The following is a 26502-nucleotide window of genomic DNA, read 5'->3' on the forward strand; positions in this document are numbered from 1 at the left end:
TCTAGATCTCACATACCAGACAGCTTCTAGAAATTTCGAAATAGAAGTTACCACATGAGGGATGGTCTTGATTTTTCAGATCCACAAGGCTTCTCGGTACTGCCTTACTCCCAGTGGGCCACAAATCAGCTTACTCCATTGTGACCTTTGTCTAGCATAAGCAGTACAAAAGAACAGTAGGTGTTCCTCTTTCTTCTAGCCTGGTAGCTTACAATTAGTTTAACAACTGGCAATCACTCAGGGTAGCATTCCAATTCATATTTTTTTTGCCCACCATGCCACGGCAGTTTGGACCCAGGTGTATACATATCAATCTTGACTGGGCTCTAATAGGAACAGTCCAGCCTAAACTGCCGGGCCAGGACTTTCTTGAACCGGAACACAAGCAACCCTTGTACAAAGCAGCTGTCTTTTTCATGACGGCAAAGAGAATCCCTAAACCCTAGGATTTGGCCGCACAACTGATGGTTTCAGGAGGAGCTCTATAACCCTTGGCAGCAAACCATCACTATTTGAGATGAGAGCAGATTGTATGCAAGCAGCTGATAGCAACAGTTTGGAAATTGTCATTCAAAGTCATCAGCAAATGTTTTGTTTGATCTGTGCCCATAAAAACATTCTATCCACTTGCTTAGAACTTAGTTGCTCAAAATTGTTCTTCTGTAAAATGTGTCACTGTACAATTGACATTTGTTTTTCCACGGTCCTGTAGCACATAGAGCACTAGCTGCAACTGTACATATTATTTTTTCTAACGCATTGATCGAATCATATTTAGTTTCTGTGTTTCCTGTTTTCCCAATTCAGGTCAACCATGATTAAGTGGTTTTCGGGTACACCAAGAGGGTCACATTGGTCAAAGTTTTCACCATTGGGCGTGGGAACTTTTTTGGAGTTGAAAGTCCTTGTGTAGGCAAGGAAGGGAGCTGAAAACTATAAAAGTCCCTCAAAAGTGAAATACATCATCTTGCTGCTCCCCCGTTCTTTGCGCCAAAATCTTGTGTTTAAGGATTTCCTTTTACTCATGAAAGAGCCAGCTGCTTTCTAATGCAAGATTAAGAAATTAGTTGCCAGCAAAGCACAATAGATGGAAGGTTAGAACAGCATCAGGCCAATCGAAGAGGTGGCGAATGGGTCTTTGGTGGCTGGGGCACAGTTTAAAGGTGGGAGAATGGATACACAGGTCAGGACGGTAGGTAGTGTGGGAAAAGTTCTTAGGATATAAAAGGCAGAGTCAGCAATGAGCAACTTGTCTAGTAATTTTCTTGTGTTGTAATATTCAGTTTGTTGTGTCAGTTTGCTCTTAGCTTTGCTTCCCTCACTGGAAAACTGGGCTCCTCTCGATTGTTTATTTTGCTTACTTGAGGCTTGTTTTCTCCTTATCTTTTTGTATTACAGTGTTCCATTTTGCTTCTTCAGGGTTTGAGGGCAGTATTATACTTACCCTTGTGCTCATCATTGCTTTGTAATTTGGAGAAGCAACATATGGCCTGCAAACATTACCCAATCCTGTCAAGTGAATCAATTCCTAGACTTTACACCACAATTTCATGGATGTGAACACCCTACTGTGGTGCCAATTGAGTCCAGTCGGACCTTCTGTGTTGCACCTTACCACTTCTCTGTATATAAGCTTGGAAAGATGTAACCACCTCCATTTGCAGGCTAGATTACAGAGGATATTTGGGAATGGCATCAGAGACTTGTTGTGAGAAACTGCAACTGTGACACCAGGTGAGAGGAAGCAGGATTTCATAGCGTTGCTGCCTCACACTGGTCTAAGATGTAACCTGCTTCAAATGATGTTACTTTTATCTTTAAATCCTCCAGCGGGTCAAGGCTGGAATCTGTAGCTGGGCAGCTCTCCATTGATAGGTTTCATTTCCCGATGCCCACCCATTTACACTTTCATTTACGTTTACGCTTATGAGTTAGCATGATTTGTCTAACAACGATATATTCATTTTTGCATTTACGTTTATATTCTTCGTCTAATATTCATCTATGTGTGTGACATTATTATGTTTCCTTAGCTTAGCCTGTGTGCCACCATTTTGGAGTGTTTCTCTCTGCGTGCGAGTCGCACTCGCTCACCCCTCCCGTAGGATTAGAGAAAGAAATGCTGACGCAGTAGTTTTCCTTTCTCGGCTAACTGTGATCGAAACTATAACAAATTCATTATCAGTGGTGTTCTCATGTGCTGGAGACGCTGAGGCCTGGCTCCGTGGCCTTGGGCCGAGATAAGAAATGTTGCCATCACAGGTGCAGATGCCTCTTGTGTGAGGCCATTGTTCGCTCTCCTAGGGGTCCAGTATTTTTCCAGACTGGGCGTGTTTTACTCCAATGTATCCTGTTGTAATGTATTGCTGTGTTGGGATGGGTCAGTCCTCTCGGCGCACTCTTAGGGGTGAGGTCGGACGGGGCCCTCTCATATGAGAGTTTGTGGCCTAATAAATTTGCCTTGTTTATTCTTCTCCACTGTCCGGCTGACTTATTATTGGGTAACTATAGGTGAGTGTGGTAAGTCACTCCGGTGGCTTTGAGCCACGCTTATCAGATGGCGCCCGAACAGGGACTCCGCGATAAGGATCTTTCTTACCCGTAAGTGGGCAGCAGAAGGCAGGGGACCCTCTGGTCGGCACTGTGGGTCTGGGTACCCACTTTGATGCCGAGCTTGGTTCTCGCAGCGCTGCCCCACCCTGCTGATCGGGAGAGGTCCCGGTTCATGATCCTGCGCCGGAGTCCGGAAGGCGGAACTTTGAAGCTGACCGTGTTGGTCCTGGCAGCCGGTGGTGGAGAACGGTAGAGGTCGGTACCGCGTATAGAAGGTGAGTGGTCCGACTGTTGATTGAGGGAGCGGGGATGCTCCATGAGACCGGTGTGTCTCTGAGACCGGTGTGTCTCTGGTGATAGGAGGAGCCGGTGTGCTCCTGGGGCTAGTGCGCTCCGGGGAACTCAGGGTGCGAGTGGCGCCTGACAGACCTAGTGGAGATTGGGTGGACGTTTGGTTTGTCATCCGACCGGATGGTACTGCTGTCGAGGCGTGGCTCACTGCGGATGGATTTTGGGACTTACCCGAACCCCTAGGGTATGTGGTTCGCTGGGCGCGGGTCCCGGATCTCACGTGGTGTAGTGGGCAATGATCTGTAGTGCCGCCCGGGAGGCGGATGTGTTCCCCGATTTCGGAACGGTGTGTGCACTGTTCGGTCTGCGGTAGGGGACAGGTTCCCCAGGACTTGGTTGACGGGCCTCGTCCCATTTTGGTGATACGTGTTTGGTAAGGGTTGTTTTGGCGAAATAAGGAAGTGTGACTACGTGTGTGTGTGTGAGTTTTCTGTGGTGATTGTGTGACCCGGGGAAGTGAAAGTTTAGTTTTGGTGTGAGATTGAGTGAGTGGCGATACCGTGTTTTAGTAAACTGCGGTGCCTTGGGTGCTCCTGTGGCGCCTCGGACACTAGATTGGCTGAGAGCCAACCCGCCCCAGTGGAGGGCTCCCCAAATTTCGAGATGTATGTCAGACATGGACTGCCTCCGATTTTGTTTAACACGTTGTGGCAAAGATATACGAAGGGAAATGTGGATTTGCAGTGGCCTTTGACTGGTTCTTTTGATGTGGCAAAATTAGATTATTTACAAGACAGATTGTTTGCTAGGCGCAGTCGTCAGAGTATGTTCGATTCCCTGAGAATGTGGCAGAAGGAAGTAAAGGAACGACAGCTAAGAGAAGAGAAGGCAGCTCAGAAAAGAGCGGCATAGACAGTGGCGCAGAAGGCTAGAGAACACACTAAGAGAGAGAATGAGCAGCGGATTGAGCGCGCAGACAGGCTTTTCAGGTTACAGGACAGCAAAAGTTATGTGGTCAGAGAAGAGGAACAAGATGAGATGGAAGACATTTTGAACGCTCGCCCCCCTCCCCCATATGCCCCGCAACCCTTGTACCCTGTGTTGACGGGTCCTGCTTCCTCTGCAGTGGTTTCGGTTCCGCAGACGGGTGCCTCTCCCTCGTCTGGCACCCCCACCACCTCCTCCGTTTCCGCTCCAAAATTGTTGAGTGATGTTGAACAGGCTTTGTCTTCTGTCACTTCTTCATTGACGTCGCCCTTGGTCTCCCTCTTGGCAGCGAGCTCACCTGCCCTCTCCGTGCCCCCCCGCACTTCCTACTGTTTCTGCTAGTGCTACCCCTCAAGGTGGGTTGTTGACTCCGGCTCGGGGTGCGGGTAGTGGGCTGCTTACTCAGGTACGGAAGTTGCTCACGCGTTCTGCTGTCGGGTTGGATGAGAAACGGTGGTGGCTAATCAGGCTTACCAGTGGGCTAGAAATAATATTTATTCAATTGAGGATATTTGGTCCACGATGAAAGATTATGAACCCCTGATGCAACAGCATGCTTTATGGCATATGTCAACGACATTGATAGCGTTGTGGGAACAGGGATATGGTGGGGAGGCACCGGCGATTCTTCATGACATTAAGAACAATGCCTATAGGGCTAATACTGGAACAAAGGATGTGTTACGCAGTTTGAGGTCCTTGTTTGAGTATAGAAATGAGTTGCCGTTGGCGGGAGAGCCTCGTTTCCCTGGGGTACATCCAATGCGGGAGGTACACCCTATTTTCCACCCGGAAATACCTGAGGTGGTAGACCCGGTCACTCATAATGTCACCCGAGTTCGCGTCAATGCTCATTTCCAAGAACAATGGGTGTATACACCTTGGAAAAGGAGCGAGGTTTTAGCACTGAAGGCTCAGTTGCCCGACTCGAGAAAGAATCCGACTGCCTACTATAAAGAGCTAACAGAAGCAGCTTCCTCGACGGTCATGACTGTAGCAGATATAGAGTTGTTTTTTGGACTGTTGGTTCCGGTGGATGTGTGGAGGTAGGTAAAGGGTACGGACCATGCAGAAGAGCTGGGTGGTACCTGGGAGAAACTTAAGGATTGGGACAAGGAGCGAAAGCCAGGGGAGAAGCCAAAGGCTGAGATTTTAGCGTTACCAGGACGCATAATAAAATATATGCACTCCCTTATTCCTCCTAAAAAGGTGGATTGGGATAAGTTGACTGCATGTAGACAGAAAAAGGATGAGGCAGTTTCAGATTTTTTCACTCGTTTTGAAGAGACTTTCATGGATTTCAGTGGTCAGGATATCTCCTAAGATGGCGGCCTGCGCCTTTTCGTTAATAGATTCGTAACGAATTTGTTACCGGAGATATCAGCTCGATTGCAGGCATCAGAAAGTACGTGGACGACATCCACCCCCTCGGGTATTCTGAGTATGGCTCAGTATTATGAACATAGGGAGAATGAGAATAAAGACAGACAAGAAAAGAAGGCCAAGGATTTAAAGACAAGAGTGTTACTGCAGCAGGTGGCGAGGGGTCGGGGACGTGGAGCCCCACCCATGGTAGCTGGTCGAGGAGGAAGTAGTTATGGAAGGGGAGAGAAAAGAGAGCGTCTGGGGCAGAATCAATGTGCTAACTGCAAAAAGGAGGGGCACTGGTGGAGAGATTGCCCGGAACTTCGGTCTACTGCCAGACAAGGCAGGGGACGAGGTCGGGGTGAATTTCGTAGAGATGATGGACAGTCTGACGGAGGCAGGCGACCGGGGGGGAATTGCTTTGATGGAGACAGAGATCAACAGCATTTTCAAACAGAGGGCGACAATGGTAGAGATAGACAGTACTACAACGATGCATATACTATGGATGACTTGACTGGATTCTCTTATAACTAGGATAGCGTAGGACAGAGCATGGCGGGACCGGTTTCTGTGGATATTGATCAACGAGGACCCTACGTAACTGCAGATTTGTCAGGGTCTCCCCAGAAATTTTTAGTAGATACGGGTGCTATGAAAAGTTTGGTGGCACGTTCTCAGGTCCCAGGGGCGGCTCTGTCTGGCAAGAATAATATCTCCGTAGGGTTCTCAGGTACTCCGGTGATTAGCCCCATTTCTAATCCACTTGCTCTTACGATTGGTCCTTTCACTGTTGATTCCCCCTTCCTTCTGACATCGAATTGTGGTGAGAATTTGCTGGGTTTGGATTTACTGAAAAGATTGAATGCTACCATTTACTGTTCTCCAGACGGTGTGTACCTCACATTAGGTCCTACCGTTGCGCATGCGCAGCAGTGCTTTTCAAAGGATGAGCCCCTCCCAGCTGAGTTTGAGGGGATTCCCGAGAGTCTGTGGGCTAGTAGTGATACCGATGTGGGGAAAATGGATATTGCCCCTGTGTCCATCAAGGTTAAGGTGGGAGCCCGGCTGCCTCGGATAACTCAGTATAAGATATCCAGGGATGGAGAGAAGGCTTTGTTACAAATAATACAGGATTTAATACGATCAGGGGTAGTGGAGGAGACGGACTCTAACAGTTGTAATAGTCCTATTCTCCCGATCCTTAAAAGGCCCTCCACCGATGCCAGTGATGGTACACCTGATGTCTACCGCTTTGTGATTGATTTACGCCACATTAACAAGGTGGTTGAGCCCCAGTATCCGGTGGTCTCTGATATTACCACGATCTTGACAATGATTCCTCCCTCTGCCAAATATTTCTCTGTTCTGGATTTGAAGAATGCCTTCTTTAGTATCCCTGTGCACCCAGATAGCCGTTACCTATTCGGATTCTCATTGGCTGGCCGAAGTTTTAGATTTTGTAGAATTCCCCAAGGTTATACAGAAAGTCCCAGCATTTATAGTCAGGCTTTGAAGGCACAATTGGATGATTTGGAACTTCCGGAGGGTAATGTTCTATTGCAATACGTAGATGATATTCTCATTGCATCGGACACCGAGGAGGGGTGTCGTGAGTCCACTGTTAAACTGCTACACCATTTGGCTCATAAGGGACACAAGGTGTCCCTTCCTAAATTCCAATACTGTCGACTGGAAGTTACCTACTTAGGTCATCTCCTATCGAAGGAGGGGAGGAGGCTGACACCGGAACGCATCAAGGCGATAACTAATATGGCTGTACCTAACACGCAGCGAGAGGTGCGCGCGTTTCTGGGCATAACTTCATATTGTCGCCAGTGGATACCTAATTACGCCTTATTAACAAAACCCCTTCTGTATCTGACTACTAAAGAGGTGCGCAAACCCCTACCCTGGACTCCAGCATGTCAAGAAGCGTTTGAGTTACTAAAAGCTGCTTTATGCTCTGCACCTGTTTTGGGAACTCCTGATTACCAGAAGCTTTTTGTGCTTTATGTACACGAGGCGGAAGGTTGCGCGTTGTCTGTCCTAACTCAATGTTTTGGCGGGAAACAGAGACCGTGCGCTTACTTTTCTGCAATGCTTGACAATGTGGCGAGAGCGTTGCCGAGCTGTCTAAGGGCTACAGCGGCTGCTTCAGTTTCAATTAGACAATCGGCAGGGCTCGTCCTGGGGTCCGCTCTAACAGTAATGGTACCGCATGCTGTGGACATTTTATTGAACAAAACACAGACGCAGCATTTAACTAGTGCTCGTCTTACTGGTTATGAGATGACGTTATTTGCACCCCATGTGACGATTAAACGATGTGCTACGCTGAACCCGGCCACATTGATACCTATCCCTTCAGATGAAAAGGATGATGAAGTACATGATTGTTTGTTTCGGACAGAGGAGGAGACAAAGGGGAGGATAGACTTGACAGACACCCCCCTAGACGACCCTGACGGGGAGCTGTATGTTGATGGCTCCTGTTTCAAACTGGCAGACGGTGCCTCAACAGCAGCATATGCAGTCACGACTTTAAAAACAGTGGTGGAGACTTCTAGGATTCCGCACCATTCAGCTCAGGCTGCAGAAATAATAGCACTGATGCGTGCGTGTGAGTTGAGTGAAGGGCTGGACGTGAATATTTACACTGATAGCCAGTACGCCTTTGGCGTGGCTCATAGTTACGGGCGACTGTGGGCGGAGAGGGGATTTTTGACATCACACGGACAAAGGATTCAGAATGGCCCATTGATACTACGACTATTGACAGCATTGACGCTCCCCAGACGACTGGCAGTGATCAAATGTAGTGCACACAAAGTGGTGGTGGATGATGTAGGAAGGGGAAATGCATTTGCAGATCAGACAGCTAAGGAGACGGCTAGGACGAAACTCCCACGGATGTTTGTGGCAGGGACCAGCTAGGTGGGTCCCAGACGTTACTATGTTCGCAAACACTGTACAAAGTGTTCGGAACATACAGGAAAAAGCAACTGACGATGAGTTGAGGGCATGGAAGGATGGCGGGGGGAGGTGGGACTCGGATGAATGTTGGACGGATGTGACAGACAAAAGACGATGTCTACTCCCAGACGCATATGTCCTCCCAGTGGTGACAATGGCCCACGGGCCAGCTCATATTAGTGCTAGGGGAATATGCAAATTGTTAGACCCAGTGTGGAGCAATAAGAACATTTCCAAGGTGGCAACGCATTTAGTGCAGCAATGTATGGTTTGTTTGAGACATAATCCTGGCAAGGGAACACCTGTCCCAGTTGGAAATTTTGCCCCTCCATCTTTCCCTTTCGAAGTAATACAGATGGATTATATCGAGATGGAGAGGGTTAATAACCTTAAATATGTCCTGGTGGTGGTATGCTCATTTAGTAGGTGGGTGGAGGCCTTTCCAACAAAGGATTGTACAGCCATCTCGACAGCTAAAATGCTGATTAAAGAGTACTTTTCGAGATACCGCTTGCCCCGGGTGATCTGGAGTGATAATGGCATGTCTTTTAATGCTGAATTAATGAAGCAGATATGTAAAGGATTACAGATATCTCAAAAATTCCATGCAGCACAACACCCTTAGGCTGCGGGTTTGGTTGAGAGATTCAATGGGACCTTGAAACTAAAAATGGCCAAGATACAGGAGAGTACAGGGTTACGCTGGCCAGATGCACTTCCTCTGGCTTTGCTTTCCACTAGAGTGACCGTCAATTCCAAGACAGGAGTTTCCCCCCACGAAGTCATATTTGGCAGACCTGCCAACGTGTGGGGTGTTCCTAGACCTAAATGTTTCTCAGAAATTGAATACCCTTTGTTGATAGATTACCTGTATGCTTTGACTAAAGATCTTCGTTCTGTTCATCAGCAGGTAGCAGACACCCTGAAGCCGCTGCCGGAGGGGCCGGGTCACACCATCCAACATGGTGATTGGGTAGTCGTAAAAAAGTATCAACGGAAGTCCTGCTTGGAGCCCAGGTGGTCAGAGCCAAGGCAAGTGCTGCTGACCACACGCACCGCACTTCGAGTTGAGGGTCGGAAGGCGTGGACCCATGCCTCGCATGTGAAGAGGTTCCCGCTCCCACTGCCGTATGACGAATGGGTGAAAGGTGGCGTTGCTGATCACGAGTGCGAATCAATCCCTCGATACGTCCCCTTCTCGGATGCTTCACTGAGGGGTGAGGGATCACACGAAAATGAGAAGAGACCAGCTCTGAATGATAGTGGTGAGGCCTCTTCTGATCGCAGTGAGCAACAATTGACGGATACATCCTCTGCTGTTGACCACCCCATTCTGTTCACAGATCCTGAAGTGCGAGGGAGCACCCGTTATAATCTGCGGCCCAGGAAAGAGAGAAGGAAAAATTGAGCACTGGAAGAAGGGCTGAGATAGGGAATAGGCGTGGACAATGCTGAAGAGTATAGTTTAGTGACAGGGATGGACTGCTGGTAAGAGCCCTGGTGCACTTTCAAGACATTGTTAAATGGAACATTAGGATCGTGTCTGGGCCCAGGTTTGGTGCTCCTGAGTTGCTGCTGTTGTGCGACTCCGTCGAGGGATTAGGGATTGGACAATAGAAGCCTGCCTGTGAGGCTTTAATGGACACATGGAGAAGATCCCTTTTGAGGGTGAAGAACCCCTCTGGCTGGTTTCGGAGTGCCTGGAACATTTTCAGTATTGTATTAGTCTAGTTTTGGACTCTTAGCTAGTTGATATGTATCCCTTTGGCCGTCCTATTCCTGAGGAGGAGCAACCTTTTGCAGCTCCCCGTAGACCAGAGCCAGATTCACCATGACGTGCTCTGCCCCGAAACGGACAAATAGTGGTTATTGTGATATTCATCATTACATTTTTAATAATTCTTGGGATACTGTTTTTCCTGGATGAAGCTTACCCTGTTCATAAGTTGGTCCCCACTCCTACAGCCTTGCCAGAGCATAATATGATTACTGTTGATTATGGAGAACAGTGTATGCGTAAGGGCTACCGAGATAATGTTTTCATCAAGACTCTACACCATGCTCATGCTGTGTATAATGTGACAGATTGTTGGGTCTGTGGGTTGCTCCCTTCTGCTGCATACAAGAAGGATATATTGCTGGCACTTCCCTTAACACCTGTGAATAGTTGTGTGGGCTGGTACACTTTGATTGGTATGGTGAAATTTTTTCAGCAGCCTGATTTTCTGAATCCCCGACTACCTGGTACTGGGTCAACGTTGATGATGCGAGTACGCCCTATGCCCACTTCATCCCTTGGACGGTTGTTTACTGACGGACGTTTTGATCAGACATTTTTAGAGACATGCTCGAAAAAGGTAGAACGATTTGTGACACCCAACGACACTGACAAAGTGAGGGAAAGTTTTCTACAGTTGAACTCTTCCTTGGCCTACAGACATCCTCCTGCGACAAATAGTAGTGGTCATTCTCTGGTACCCTTGGCGGTTGTTGGGCCTTCACCTTATTTCTGTATCTTGGGGAGGGGTCCCATTAAGGTGGGGGACAGCTCCTGCAATGTGACTGCTTCAATTCGCCTGCCCCTTAGTCCTTCTTTAGTTACTCCTCCGAATATTTATTTTGTATGCGGGGGTAATGGATACTTGTGGTTGCCTGAGGGTTGGGGTGGGGTCTGTTACCTGGCCTATTTGCTTCCCCCCGTTTAAGTGGCACCCTCAGACTATCATATGACTTATCGGAGGTTTGCCGTAATGCCTGGACAGCGTAAAAGGAGGGCACTCCAAGTTGAGGATGTTGATCAGACTGATACTTCTTTGCAGCAATTTACGGATTTTTCTAAGGGTTTACTGCCATTCTGGGGTCCTATCTTTAACAGTAGATCTAATAGGAGACTCTCCAGGGTAATGGAAAAGGTAGTGAATACGGAGGCTGATATTGCAGCCAATATGTCCATTGAGATGCAGGCTATGAGATTATTTACGATCCAGAACAGGATGGTGCTTGACGTCATCCTTGCAGACAGGGGTGGAGCTTGTCGCGTCATCGGGACGTCTTGTTGTGTATATATTCCTGACTCGGCCCGACTGTTAACTTAGCTGTACAGACGCTCCATAGATTGGCAGCTGAACTTCATCAGGATACGGGCACCTGGTCGTTAAAGACATGGTTGTGGAGTGTTTTCTCCTCCTGGGGTTGGAAGATTTTGATGGGTGTTGTGGGTGTCGTGGGTATATTACTGACCTGCTGTTTATGCATCTACTGTCTTCCCCCTTGTTGTTCCCTGTGTGCCAGCAATTTACGTGTTCCTAGGAGACCCACACACCAATATCCTGTTTCCGATCATGTGGAACTTCATGATATTCGTTGGTTAATGCTTATTGATGATGATATTTTCGATTAATTTGATTCCTTGCCCCTAGCATTTGCTGTAAAGGCCCTTCTTTTAGCTAATAAAGGCTGCGCTCATGTTAGCCACATCCTGCTAAAAGGAGGGTCTGATAGGTTTCATTTCCCGATGCCCCACCCATTTACACTTTCATTTACGCTTACGCTTATAAGTTAGCATGATGTGTCTAACAACGATATATTAATTTTTGCATTTACGTTTATTATCTTCGTCTAATATTCATCTATGTGTGTGACATTATTATGTTTCCTTAGCTTAGCCTGTGTGCCACCATTTTGGAGTGTTTCTCTGTGCGTGCGAGTCGCATTCGCTCACCCCTCCCGTAGGAATAGAGAAAGAAATGCTAACGCAGTAGTTTTCCTTTCTCGGCTAACTGTGATCGAAACTATAACAAATTCATTATCAGTGGTGTTCTCATGTGCTAGAGACGCTGAGGCCTGGCTCCGTGGCCTTGGGCCGAGATAAGAAATGTTGCTATCACAGGTGCAAATGCCTTTTGTGTGAGGCCATTGTTCGCTCTCCTAGGGGTCCAGTATTTTTCCAGACTGGGCGTGTTTTACTCCAATGTATCCTGTTATAATGTATTGCTGTGTTGGGATGGGTCAGTCCTCTCGGCGCACTCTTAGGGGTGAGGTCGGACGGGGCCCTCTCATATGAGAGTTTGTGGCCTAATAAATTTGCCTTGTTTATTCTTCTCCACTGTCCGGCTGACTTATTATTGGGTAACTATAGGTGAGTGTGGAAAGTCACTCGGGTGGCTTTGAGCCACGCTTATCACCATGATGCTGGATACCTTCACCACAGGGTCCTACTGAAGCCTTTATCTTCAGGGAAAAGAGGACTGGGCAGGACAAACAAGGATATCTTGATTGCAGAGGGTGCACAATCACAGAGGATGCCTCAGCACCTTGTGCAGGTCTTCTTAAGGAGTACAATGACTATGTTCCAAACAATTCAATTCCTGGGGCTGGAAAAACACTTTAGTTGTCTCCTAGATCCTTCAGGTTTCCACGTCATGCATCTAGGCACTATGTGTCTCTTCAACCAGCTCTGTTTCAGGGTCCAGTTTAATGTAGTCACCAGGCCTTGGAATCAGAAGTCATGCCTTCTGTGTGCCTGTAGCAATAAATGGAAACTAACCATTTGGCACTTAGAGAGCAGTTCCAGTCCCTAGGTGCCAGCATGTGTCAGGAATCCATGGGTCTTACCTCCTAGATGGCAAATCCCTGGTAAATGCCCCCTGTTGATATCACTTCTGCTTTCCAAGAGGAAGGCCATAAATGGTCCATTCAGTCTCTGAGGTAATGCTGTGTGGTAAACTAATTCTAAACATCTTTACATTTAGGCAGCGCTTAGTACACTTCTCTGAAGTTCATTTCTGCTAAAGTTATTGAAATTCTGCTGTCTGCTTTTTAAAGCTGAGTAGAAATTCCCTTCATTTTCCTACGTCAGAAAGCAATAAAGGGACTTTTATTCATACTTAGGCCTATTCACTATAGATGTCGATTTTACACCCGGACAAATAGATTTTTGTAACTGTTCATTGTGTGGGCATCATTTTCCTTAATATCTAGGATGCCCCATTTCGTATACTTTAAGGGCCCATTTGTGAGGATTGCAAGGCAAGCTTTAGGGGTGACTTAGCTAATATATTAAGATCTTTATGGCCACGGCACCTTTCATTGCCTTGCGGCACTGTCATGATTTTAAAATCCAGTTCCGCCAGAACACAACAGTACTCACAGAGCCACATTTTTTGTCATATATGTGGGTGGTGAAAATACACACTACAGCCCTCATATGCCATATAATATCCACCATGCTTTTTTATCCGCCATTTAGCACAACCTTACTGGAAAGTTAAATATAGCAAATAGTGAAAACCAATGCACTGTACATGTTTTAAGCGAAATGGACACGAAGTGTGAAAAGCAAAAACATCTGGTTCATAAATCGGTGAATTAACTGTATAGAGATGCGGAAAGCGCCAGAATATTAGAAAAAAAATATTACTTACTCTCAGTGCAATCTGGCATGAGGAATGTTTCTATAAGTGGATTCACCCCTGCCTCTCTCTACATTACAAGCCCAAATCTACCAAGGAGTTTGAAAACATTACCCCTGCTGAACGTTTATGTCTCATTGTCCCTTTTTTTCTTCTTTTCTAGCTGCTGAGGTGTCATTGTACTTGACATGATGTCCTCGCGCTGAGTGGGAGATCTTGATTGCTAAATATTCATCAATGTGCAATCCTCGTCTTTGATGTACAATTGCCTCCCTCATCAGTCTATTGTAAGACACACAGCAACCCTCTCCGTGGCTGCAATCATGCTCATCAGCACAGTATTCACATCCACAGGTGAACACCTCCTCAGCACTTCAGTCTTTTCAAGAGCGTCTAATAGATCTGAAAGGTATATTTATTACCCATAATCCAAATGGACACTCAACATTCCTGGAACATTTTAAAAAAATGCACTTAGCATCTTCATGTTATGTAATGCTAGCATTTCGGAATTTCCGATGATCAGTGATACAGTGGCTCTTGCTTTAGGGTACAAAGAATGTAGCAATTCATTAAAGAGTCCCATTAAAAGGCCACTGAATTCCAGGGCAACTTGCAATTTTTTTAACGTATGTTCAGTGTATTTTGGTCTTTATAATATATTATCTTCTTGCCCATAACCACGTTTTACATTGTTTAAGTCTTAATTCATCTGACTCTCCATTGTAAGAAGTTCTCTGTTTACAGATTAGACTCTGTAATGTGATAGTAACATAACAAGGTGCATTTTGTAATTTGTTGCAAAAGCTTCAGATAAGCAGTATCATGTAAGTCAGTTTCAAAATCGACTGTGTGTCAGAGTGTGTGAGGACATGAATAGTAGGTTCTACTTGCCTGTCATTATCTGCAGTACTGCAATGCATAAACGTGCCACCAACTGTTTCTTCTTACAGGCATTGATATTGACATCCCCACTGAGCTATAGTAAGAAAGTTAGTGAAAATATATACCGTCATTACTGGAGTCCATGTATTATATAGTAAAAATGTTTTTACAGTTCATACTGCATTACTGTTATATGGAGGCACTCCAAATGTAATGGTCGTGCAATTTGCAATTAACCAATTGGATTCCTTTAACTTGTTATTAGATTTATTCCATGACAAAGATCTACAGCTTAATATCATGACTCTTTCCTGATTTTCGAGTTTTCTAAAGTATGCATTTACATATATGAGCAGTATACCCAAATGTGAATAAATGAAGCACAATAATGTCCTTTGTCTTTGAGGTATGGAGATCTAGCACTCTTAATGATCTAAGTATAGTGGTTTCGTGCAGAGGTTGAATATGTGAGTTAAAGAATCTTCTAAATTATTGAGAAGTTGTTTGACTCCTACTTATATTCAGACATACATATTCATAGGGGGGACGTCTATATCTGATTCAGTTTAAATACTATTTTGTGGAGAAGAAGGGGAATGGTTCATGCCCTGCATCACAATTCTGCTAACCCTTGTTCGCAGCTCATCTTTGAAACTTTTGCTTTTGGGGAATAAACAAAAGATGTGTTTGTGGATATTTCAAACCCTGATTTGGGTTTGTTATGGGGCCAAGCTCATTGGTTTGATATCATCATTAATCAACTTTATTTCGGTTTACTGAACCATAAAAGTGCATAATATAATAAATATACCTAAAATATTAAAAAACAAAACTCAACTCATTGCAGTATAAATATGTAAACAATCATACTACATCAATGGTCAGAGGCTAACACAATACTCAGACAAAAGATCCTGGAACAAAAACCTAAAAAAAAAAAGTCTTCAAAAGTGGGCTCATTAGGGATCCGCTATGTCACCCGAATTATCTGAGTTAGTACCTGAAGTGAGGAGCTCAGATATATTCAATGAGATAGATAAGATAAAACTGCGCACTATGATAATGGATAAAGTATAATGTATAAAACAAAAAACCTAAATATCATTTTACACGTGGATTTCTCCCAGCAGTCCTTGCCCTACTATTGATTACTTTACTGTGTTTATTACTTCATTTGATCCTTATTCCAGCCTTTAGAGTACATAAAGGTGGGACATTTCTGATCAATTTCCATTGACCAGTCACTAGTAAAGGTGCGCCAGGGGAGCAAACCATGCCTAAACTGCAAATACAGCTTTCTGACTAGTGCTGGCTTAATCTTGTCCATAAAATTATTGTATCTATGAACATCTTTAATCTGTATAAAATTCCTGGTTAGGGTGCCTGCAGTTGAAGTCATCGTAAGGGAGGAAAGGATTGGGGCCCTGTACCAATCCACCAGTTTCTTCCTAGACATCACAGAAGAGATTGCTAAAGGGTCTCCCCATAGAGGTGCCAATCCTTTGCTGGTGAGAGTGACCCTGAAATGGGATAACCAGGATAGACTTTTAGCCAGTGGCATCTCCAGAAGTTCTTGTAATGCTTATCCATATGGGGTCAACTCGGGGGGTCGACCAAATTCTCTTCCAAAAGAGGAGAGGTCTTAGGGCGATAACCTCCGAGATGGGAGTCAGCCCTAGATCTAATCAGCGTTATAATGAACAAAGGTCCTTAGCTTATTTGAGAATCAAAAAAACAATACTGTATAGAAACACAATGGAAAGCTATACGTTATAAAGTTTCCAAACCCAGCCGGGAAAGGAGTTTATTTATCAAGAAACAATGTTCAATCCTACAATACAAACGTAATAACAAGACACAAGCCTGTGCCGTACAAAAAAGAGGGAAAGGAAAAATAGGATAAAGGTGAAAGCGGTGTCTATCAGGCAAAGGAAGAGAGCAAGGACAGGGCACTGTAAATAGGTAAAAGATCAATAACAGTGTCGCCTGGAGTGGAGTATACACAATCTTATTTGACAATATTGTAAATGTAAACCCACTCATGGGTGTCGACGTTTCGATCCCTATTGCTCAACTAGATACATGGGATCATCATCAGGACTTTTGTAATGAACAAAACATGCCTGATTGTGAGAAAGCCTGTTAGGAGAAACGAAGAGAAAAAGGATTTTTCAAACACTTAAGAGTAGTTTGCAGATGTATGCCAACTATGTAACGAATTCGCAGTGTGTGACCAAGTGCACGGTGTTTGTGACCTAATCAAACACATAATAACAACATTTCCATACTCCTCGGAATCGCAGTGACGTGCGTGAAGAGCTGCGACGACCAGTTGTGCCGTGATAGTGATCAATTCAGTTTGTAGTATACTGGGGAACCGGGATTTCCATCGTGAAGTGACGGTGCAGGTTCAGTAGTTGCGTGGCTAAGGGTGAATATGTGATTGGGGATAGCCCTGTGGATTCTAAGTAACAATAAGTGTAATCATACCTCAGTAAATCTATGCATGAAGCCTCACATGGGAGGTGTACTTCACTTCAAGGTTTATGGCCGAAGAGATCGTGCTAAAATAGGGGTAGATTTAAACACAAGGTTACGAATTCAATGGTTCACAACCTCAGTGAACCGTGATGTAAATTTAAACACATACCACGTAGTAAAATGTCGTGGAGGTCTTTTTTGGGGGTCCAGACGAATTGTTCGTTAAAGAATTACTGGTACAATTCGTAGTTCGTTTCCAACTGCATACGATGGCAGCGCTGAAAACAAAGCGGGAATTCTGTGTCAAGGTGCAAGGGGGCTACGAACTAAGGTGGTAAATTATAGAAGGACCTTCCTTACCTTACTTAGCTCATCAGGGGAGCGGGGTAAAGATTTTACGTGTAGGCAGCAGTGGCCATACACGGGGGTTGCCAACAATGTGGCGTTCAGACGCTGTAATAACAAAGGGAGGGTGCATATCAGCACATAGCCTAAGAACGGGCCATAACCGGACAGTATTGATATTTAAGAGTTACTTACAAAGTCAAGGTGAAGACTCGTCTCTCCCGTGGCTTCTCGGTCAATGCCGGTTGCAAGTCAGCGGACTGAGAGTACGCGCGGAGTTGTCTACAGCCACGCTGGTCACGTGACCGTCATTGCGGGTGCCATTGTAGAACGGCGAATTGTCTTGGTGGGGGCCATCTTGGAGTGGATGGCTGTGCGGGCTAATGCTACCAGTGTGGGGGAGTGCACGGACAAATAGGCAGTGATGGTGACAATGTGACATTAAAAACGATGGCAAGTATAAAAATTAATAAATAAAACACATAACGTTTTGCTCCCAAGCGACCAGATTTCATGTCTTCCAGCCAGTTATGCATTCCATCATGGAGTATTTATCTGGGAACACAACCCTTTTGAACAAAGCGCTCATTCCGTTACTGTTTCATGATATAGTCTCATTGGTCATAGGTTCAATCACAGTAGCGTAGTCCAGTCCTCACTCCGATTGAGCCCTGTGTGAATGGTATTGAATTGAATGATGGATTTCAATTCCTCACGGTTTAGTAACTGCTGTAAGTTGCCACCTCTCTGTGGTAATTTGATGGATTTCAGGACGGTCCATTGGAGGTCATCAGCTGTATGGTTCATGCTGGCATAATGTTCAACCAAAGGGGCGTTGGGAGTACCGCACCTTATGCGACTCCGATGTTGACTTATTCTGGTCCTTATTTTTTGTGTAGTTTGTCCCACATACATCAGAGGGCAAGGACATAGAATTGCATAAATCACATTGTGACTGTTACAGTTTGTGAAATCTCTCATATCAATTGTGATGTTATTGTGACTAAACGTGCGCCCCTCAAGTGTCAGATCACAAACAATACAATGTCCACATTTAACGTGACCTCTCAGCGGGGGCAAGCCCCAGTTTGACTCAATCGTATTTGTGGGAGGTGGTGGGGGTAGGGCAGCTCGAACCAGATGGTCTTTTATATTTCTACTTTTTTTGAAAGCAAACAAGGGTTTGTCAAAAGTTAGTTGGCCTGAATTTAGGGTTGGCCAGTGCCGTAAAATTGTTTTGCGGATTTTATCAGAAATTGGGGAAAAGGTTGTGACACAGGCAATTCTCTCTGAGCTGGGCCTTGTCTTGGGTTGGAGCAGGACCTCCCTAGGACAATACCATGCCCGTTTCGAGGCATTCCTCACTATTCTGCTTGGATAACCTCTTGATTTCAGTTTTGAGCACAAAATGCCTGCCTCTTTGAAATAATCAGTTTTCGAGGAGCAATTCCGTCTAATCCGCAGGAACTGCGAATAGGGAAGTGAATCTTTTAGAGCTTTGGGGTGGTTACTGTTGTATCTGAGTAAAGTATTACGCTCAGTCGGTTTCCTATAGAGGCGAGTAAGTAACTCCCCTGCCTCATGATAGATCATGAGATCCAAGAATGGTATCTCTGTTTTGTGATATGAGAGAGTGAACTGCAGATTGTCGCAGTTATTGTTCAGCCAGTGTAGGAACGAATTCAGACCTTCTCTCTCCGAATTCCAAATTAGAAAAATATCATCTATGTAACGGCGCCAAACCCCAATGCTGGTTCTGAATGGATTTGTGTCAGCTAGGATTGTGCCGGTCTCAAGCGCATCCATGTACATAATGGCCAGATGGGGAGCAAAAATCGCTCCCATCGAGCAACCTTTTATCTGTTGGTAGAAGGTCCCGTCAAAGACAAAAAAGTTTTTCGTGAGACATAGTTCTAGCAATTGCAATATGAACAATGTCGGTACTCTATGTGGTCTAGGTCTGGAATCAAGTATTCTTTCAATGACCCGTAGAGCCGCTCCCTGGGGTATATTAGTGTAGAGCGACTCTACGTCCAGTGTACATAGTGTTTGAATGTTGGGATCAAAGGGCTGGTGTTCAACAAGATTGATCATTTCCATGCTGTCACGGACATAACAGCACGTGGAAGGCACAAAGTCCTTAATGAAAAAATCCACATAGGACCCTAATGGTTCCAAAATTGAACCACAAGCCGATACTATCGGTCGGCCTGGCGGGTTCTCACTGTCTTTATGAACCTTAGGGAGGGTGTAGATGACTGGAAGGCGAGGACACTTAACATTAAGGAAATTATATTCCTTCTTGCTAAAAATCTTTATTCAGATATGGATAAGTAGTCTCGGCGCTATAATTTCTGATATCCTTTTTAATTTTATTGGCCTTTTTGTTCTGTTCAATACGGTAATAATCAGCTATTGTTTTCTCTACTTGTTCCAGTAATTTTTTACACTCAGCTGTGGGGTCTGAATCATTAATTTGTTTAAGCAAGTCAGCAATTTCTATCTCAAGTGTTTTTAATGTCTCTGTAGCAATATCAATGCCAAGCGCCAACCACTGCCTTGAGCATGTGGTCCCAATATGACTGAAGTTAGTGATATATTTGGGATTATCCGTAAAGATCCCGGGGATATTACGCACTTGTAAACCAAGTGGGATTACTCCGGATTTGAGATAATCAGTTAGCATTAATATCATCAATTTTAATCTAACCTGTTTTTTCTGTAGCTTTTCTAACTGTTCTGGAAAACTGGACGCTGCAGTTGTTGGAGCATCTGGGGTTTCTGATAAGAGTGACGGTAATGTGCATAAATGCTTAATATGGTCTATCGTATACAAAGGGGCATGGTCTGACATCTCCTAAGGCTAAAAAAGAGAAAAGTAATTTCGGGAATATACAAGTGTGTGTACAGAGGCACTAGGAAGGTCGACCTCGGTGCCGAGGTAAATTGAGTTTAGAACAACCCTGCAATCCTGGTGATTGCGCTAAAGCTTTTTTTAAAACACAAGGGGGACCCAACGGATAGCTAAGTACCATGGGTATAACAGCGTTATAATGAACAAAGGTCCTTAGCTTATTTGAGAATCAAAAAAACAATACTGTATAGAAACACAATGGAAAGCTATACGTTATAAAGTTTCCAAACCCAGCCGGGAAAGGAGTTTATTTATCAAGAAACAATGTTCAATCCTACAATACAAACGTAATAACAAGACACAAGCCTGTGCCGTACAAAAAAGAGGGAAAGGAAAAATAGGATAAAGGTGAAAGCGGTGTCTATCAGGCAAAGGAAGAGAGCAAGGACAGGGCACTGTAAATAGGTAAAAGATCAATAACAGTGTCGCCTGGAGTGGAGTATACACAATCTTATTTGACAATATTGTAAATGTAAACCCACTCATGGGTGTCGACGTTTCGATCCCTATTGCTCAACTAGATACATGGGATCATCATCAGGACTTTTGTAATGAACAAAACATGCCTGATTGTGAGAAAGCCTGTTAGGAGAAACGAAGAGAAAAAGGATTTTTCAAACACTTAAGAGTAGTTTGCAGATGTATGCCAACTATGTAACGAATTCGCAGTGTGTGACCAAGTGCACGGTGTTTGTGACCTAATCAAACACATAATAACAACATTTCCATACTCCTCGGAATCGCAGTGACGTGCGTGAAGAGCTGCGACGACCAGTTGTGCCGTGATAGTGATCAATTCAGTTTGTAGTATACTGGGGAACCGGGATTTCCATCGTGAAGTGACGGTGCAGGTTCAGTAGTTGCGTGGCTAAGGGTGAATATGTGATTGGGGATAGCCCTGTGGATTCTAAGTAACAATAAGTGTAATCATACCTCAGTAAATCTATGCATGAAGCCTCACATGGGAGGTGTACTTCACTTCAAGGTTTATGGCCGAAGAGATCGTGCTAAAATAGGGGTAGATTTAAACACAAGGTTACGAATTCAATGGTTCACAACCTCAGTGAACCGTGATGTAAATTTAAACACATACCACGTAGTAAAATGTCGTGGAGGTCTTTTTTGGGGGTCCAGACGAATTGTTCGTTAAAGAATTACTGGTACAATTCGTAGTTCGTTATTACAGCGTCTGAACGCCACATTGTTGGCAACCCCCGTGTATGGCCACTGCTGCCTACACGTAAAATCTTTACCCCGCTCCCCTGATGAGCTAAGTAAGGTAAGGAAGGTCCTTCTATAATTTACCACCTTAGTTCGTAGCCCCCTTGCACCTTGACACAGAATTCCCGCTTTGTTTTCAGCGCTGCCATCGTATGCAGTTGGAAACGAACTACGAATTGTACCAGTAATTCTTTAACTAACAATTCGTCTGGACCCCCAAAAAAGACCTCCACGACATTTTACTACGTGGTATGTGTTTAAATTTACATCACGGTTCACTGAGGTTGTGAACCATTGAATTCGTAACCTTGTGTTTAAATCTACCCCTATTTTAGCACGATCTCTTCGGCCATAAACCTTGAAGTGAAGTACACCTCCCATGTGAGGCTTCATGCATAGATTTACTGAGGTATGATTACACTTATTGTTACTTAGAATCCACAGGGCTATCCCCAATCACATATTCACCCTTAGCCACGCAACTACTGAACCTGCACCGTCACTTCACGATGGAAATCCCGGTTCCCCAGTATACTACAAACTGAATTGATCACTATCACGGCACAACTGGTTGTCGCAGCTCTTCACGCACGTCACTGCGATTCCGAGGAGTATGGAAATGTTGTTATTATGTGTTTGATTAGGTCACAAACACCGTGCACTTGGTCACACACTGCGAATTCGTTACATAGTTGGCATACATCTGCAAACTACTCTTAAGTGTTTGAAAAATCCTTTTTCTCTTCGTTTCTCCTAACAGGCTTTCTCACAATCAGGCATGTTTTGTTCATTACAAAAGTCCTGATGATGATCCCATGTATCTAGTTGAGCAATAGGGATCGAAACGTCGACACCCATGAGTGGGTTTACATTTACAATATTGTCAAATAAGATTGTGTATACTCCACTCCAGGCGACACTGTTATTGATCTTTTACCTATTTACAGTGCCCTGTCCTTGCTCTCTTCCTTTGCCTGATAGACACCGCTTTCACCTTTATCCTATTTTTCCTTTCCCTCTTTTTTGTACGGCACAGGCTTGTGTCTTGTTATTACGTTTGTATTGTAGGATTGAACATTGTTTCTTGATAAATAAACTCCTTTCCCGGCTGGGTTTGGAAACTTTATAACGTATAGCTTTCCATTGTGTTTCTATACAGTATTGTTTTTTTGATTCTCAAATAAGCTAAGGACCTTTGTTCATTATAACGCTGTTATACCCATGGTACTTAGCTATCCGTTGGGTCCCCCTTGTGTTTTAAAAAAAGCTTTAGCGCAATCACCAGGATTGCAGGGTTGTTCTAAACTCAATTTACCTCGGCACCGAGGTCGACCTTCCTAGTGCCTCTGTACACACACTTGTATATTCCCGAAATTACTTTTCTCTTTTTTAGCCTTAGGAGATGTCAGACCATGCCCCTTTGTATACGATAGACCATATTAAGCATTTATGCACATTACCGTCACTCTTATCAGAAACCCCAGATGCTCCAACAACTGCAGCGTCCAGTTTTCCAGAACAGTTAGAAAAGCTACAGAAAAAACAGGTTAGATTAAAATTGATGATATTAATGCTAACTGATTATCTCAAATCCGGAGTAATCCCACTTGGTTTACAAGTGCGTAATATACCCGGGATCTTTACGGATAATCCCAAATATATCACTAACTTCAGTCATATTGGGACCACATGCTCAAGGCAGTGGTTGGCGCTTGGCATTGATATTGCTACAGAGACATTAAAAACACTTGAGATAGAAATTGCTGACTTGCTTAAACAAATTAATGATTCAGACCCCACAGCTGAGTGTAAAAAATTACTGGAACAAGTAGAGAAAACAATAGCTGATTATTACCGTATTGAACAGAACAAAAAGGCCAATAAAATTAAAAAGGATATCAGAAATTATAGCGCCGAGACTACTTATCCATATCTGAATAAAGATTTTTACACTAACAGACCATACTTCAACCCGCAGAATAGACCCTGGGGTCATTTTAACAAACGACAGAACATAGTGGGGTTTTCAGACACCTCAGAAGACTCATCTGACAACTCAGATCCAGGTGAGGGAGGTAGCAACCGGGGTAGAGGGCGTGGTGGTGCACAAGGCAATTTTTTAGCCAGAGGCCAGCCAGGAACCCCGCAGAGAGGGAGGGCCAAGAAACCCAGAACATGGTTCAACGCTCCAGGGGAGCGGAGGACCCGCAACAACTTTTATCAGTGGTAATACCCACAACAGCGAATTTGACTGAAACATTACCTATTTTTAATTTATCTAACCATATTTTGCAGCATTCTGAATTAGAACTTTTGAAGAAAGGACTTTCTTTTGTCCCCACGGTGCGCCCAAATTATATGGAATTACAAACAGAGTTACTTCGTTTTTTCAGACTGGTTCGGCTGAAAGCATTCTTTCAATTGCACCCAGCGCCTGAACTAAATCGTAACACCCCCTTCGCCCCCCCTTCCACTTTCCTACCAACGGCGAGCATGATTCCGCCAGAGATCATCACGTTTGAGAAACTTATTCTCAAAGAACTTGAGATTCTCGAAAGGAAGAGATTGTACATTCCGTACAATATCTCCAAAATCGAAAAGGAGGCAATAGACTCACTCAAATCTAACACTAACTTAATCATCAAGAGCGCGGATAAGGGTGGGGGCATTGTCCTGCAAAATATTGATACCTACAAGAACGAAATTAACCGACAGCTGAATAACAGGGAACATTACTTGAGACTTGGCCGCAATCCAACGATTGAAATCCAAGCCCTGATAAAAAAGATTACCACGATTGCCAGGGACGATGGTTTTCTTAGCAAGAAGGAATATAATTTCCTTAATGTTAAGTGTCCTCGCCTTCCAGTCATCTACACCCTCCCTAAGGTTCATAAAGACAGTGAGAACCCGCCAGGCCGACCGATAGTATCGGCTTGTGGTTCAATTTTGGAACCATTAGGGTCCTATGTGGATTTTTTCATTAAGGACTTTGTGCCTTCCACGTGCTGTTATGTCCGTGACAGCATGGAAATGATCAATCTTGTTGAACACCAGCCCTTTGATCCCAACATTCAAACACTATGTACACTGGACGTAGAGTCGCTCTACACTAATATACCCCAGGGAGCGGCTCTACGGGTCATTGAAAGAATACTTGATTCCAGACCTAGACCACATAGAGTACCGACATTGTTCATATTGCAATTGCTAGAACTATGTCTCACGAAAAACTTTTTTGTCTTTGACGGGACCTTCTACCAACAGATAAAAGGTTGCTCGATGGGAGCGATTTTTGCTCCCCATCTGGCCATTATGTACATGGATGCGCTTGAGACCGACACAATCCTAGCTGACACAAATCCATTCAGAACCAGCATTGGGGTTTGGCGCCGTTACATAGATGATATTTTTCTAATTTGGAATTCGGAGAGAGAAGGTCTGAATTCGTTCCTACACTGGCTGAACAATAACTGCGACAATCTGCAGTTCACTCTCTCATATCACAAAACAGAGATACCATTCTTGGATCTCATGATCTATCATGAGGCAGGGGAGTTACTTACTCGCCTCTATAGGAAACCGACTGAGCGTAATACTTTACTCAGATACAACAGTAACCACCCCAAAGCTCTAAAAGATTCACTTCCCTATTCGCAGTTCCTGCGGATTAGACGGAATTGCTCCTCGAAAACTGATTATTTCAAAGAGGCAGGCATTTTGTGCTCAAAACTGAAATCAAGAGGTTATCCAAGCAGAATAGTGAGGAATGCCTCGAAACGGGCATGGTATTGTCCTAGGGAGGTCCTGCTCCAACCCAAGACAAGGCCCAGCTCAGAGAGAATTGCCTGTGTCACAACCTTTTCCCCAATTTCTGATAAAATCCGCAAAACAATTTTACGGCACTGGCCAACCCTAAATTCAGGCCAACTAACTTTTGACAAACCCTTGTTTGCTTTCAAAAAAAGTAGAAATATAAAAGACCATCTGGTTCGAGCTGCCCTACCCCCACCACCTCCCACAAATACGATTGAGTCAAACTGGGGCTTGCCCCCGCTGAGAGGTCACGTTAAATGTGGACATTGTATTGTTTGTGATCTGACACTTGAGGGGCGCACGTTTAGTCACAATAACATCACAATTGATATGAGAGATTTCACAAACTGTAACAGTCACAATGTGATTTATGCAATTCTATGTCCTTGCCCTCTGATGTATGTGGGACAAACTACACAAAAAATAAGGACCAGAATAAGTCAACATCGGAGTCGCATAAGGTGCGGTACTCCCAACGCCCCTTTGGTTGAACATTATGCCAGCATGAACCATACAGCTGATGACCTCCAATGGACCGTCCTGAAATCCATCAAATTACCACAGAGAGGTGGCAACTTACAGCAGTTACTAAACCGTGAGGAATTGAAATCCATCATTCAATTCAATACCATTCACACAGGGCTCAATCGGAGTGAGGACTGGACTACGCTACTGTGATTGAACCTATGACCAATGAGACTATATCATGAAACAGTAACGGAATGAGCGCTTTGTTCAAAAGGGTTGTGTTCCCAGATAAATACTCCATGATGGAATGCATAACTGGCTGGAAGACATGAAATCTGGTCGCTTGGGAGCAAAACGTTATGTGTTTTATTTATTAATTTTTATACTTGCCATCGTTTTTAATGTCACATTGTCACCATCACTGCCTATTTGTCCGTGCACTCCCCCACACTGGTAGCATTAGCCCGCACAGCCATCCACTCCAAGATGGCCCCCACCAAGACAATTCGCCGTTCTACAATGGCACCCGCAATGACGGTCACGTGACCAGCGTGGCTGTAGACAACTCCGCGCGTACTCTCAGTCCGCTGACTTGCAACCGGCATTGACCGAGAAGCCACGGGAGAGACGAGTCTTCACCTTGACTTTGTAAGTAACTCTTAAATATCAATACTGTCCGGTTATGGCCCGTTCTTAGGCTATGTGCTGATATGCACCCTCCCTTTGTTATTACAGCGTCTGAACGCCACATTGTTGGCAACCCCCGTGTATGGCCACTGCTGCCTACAC

The sequence above is a fragment of the Lissotriton helveticus genome, chromosome 1_1, assembly GCF_964261635.1.
Source record: "Lissotriton helveticus chromosome 1_1, aLisHel1.1, whole genome shotgun sequence".
NCBI lineage: Eukaryota > Metazoa > Chordata > Amphibia > Caudata > Salamandridae > Lissotriton > Lissotriton helveticus.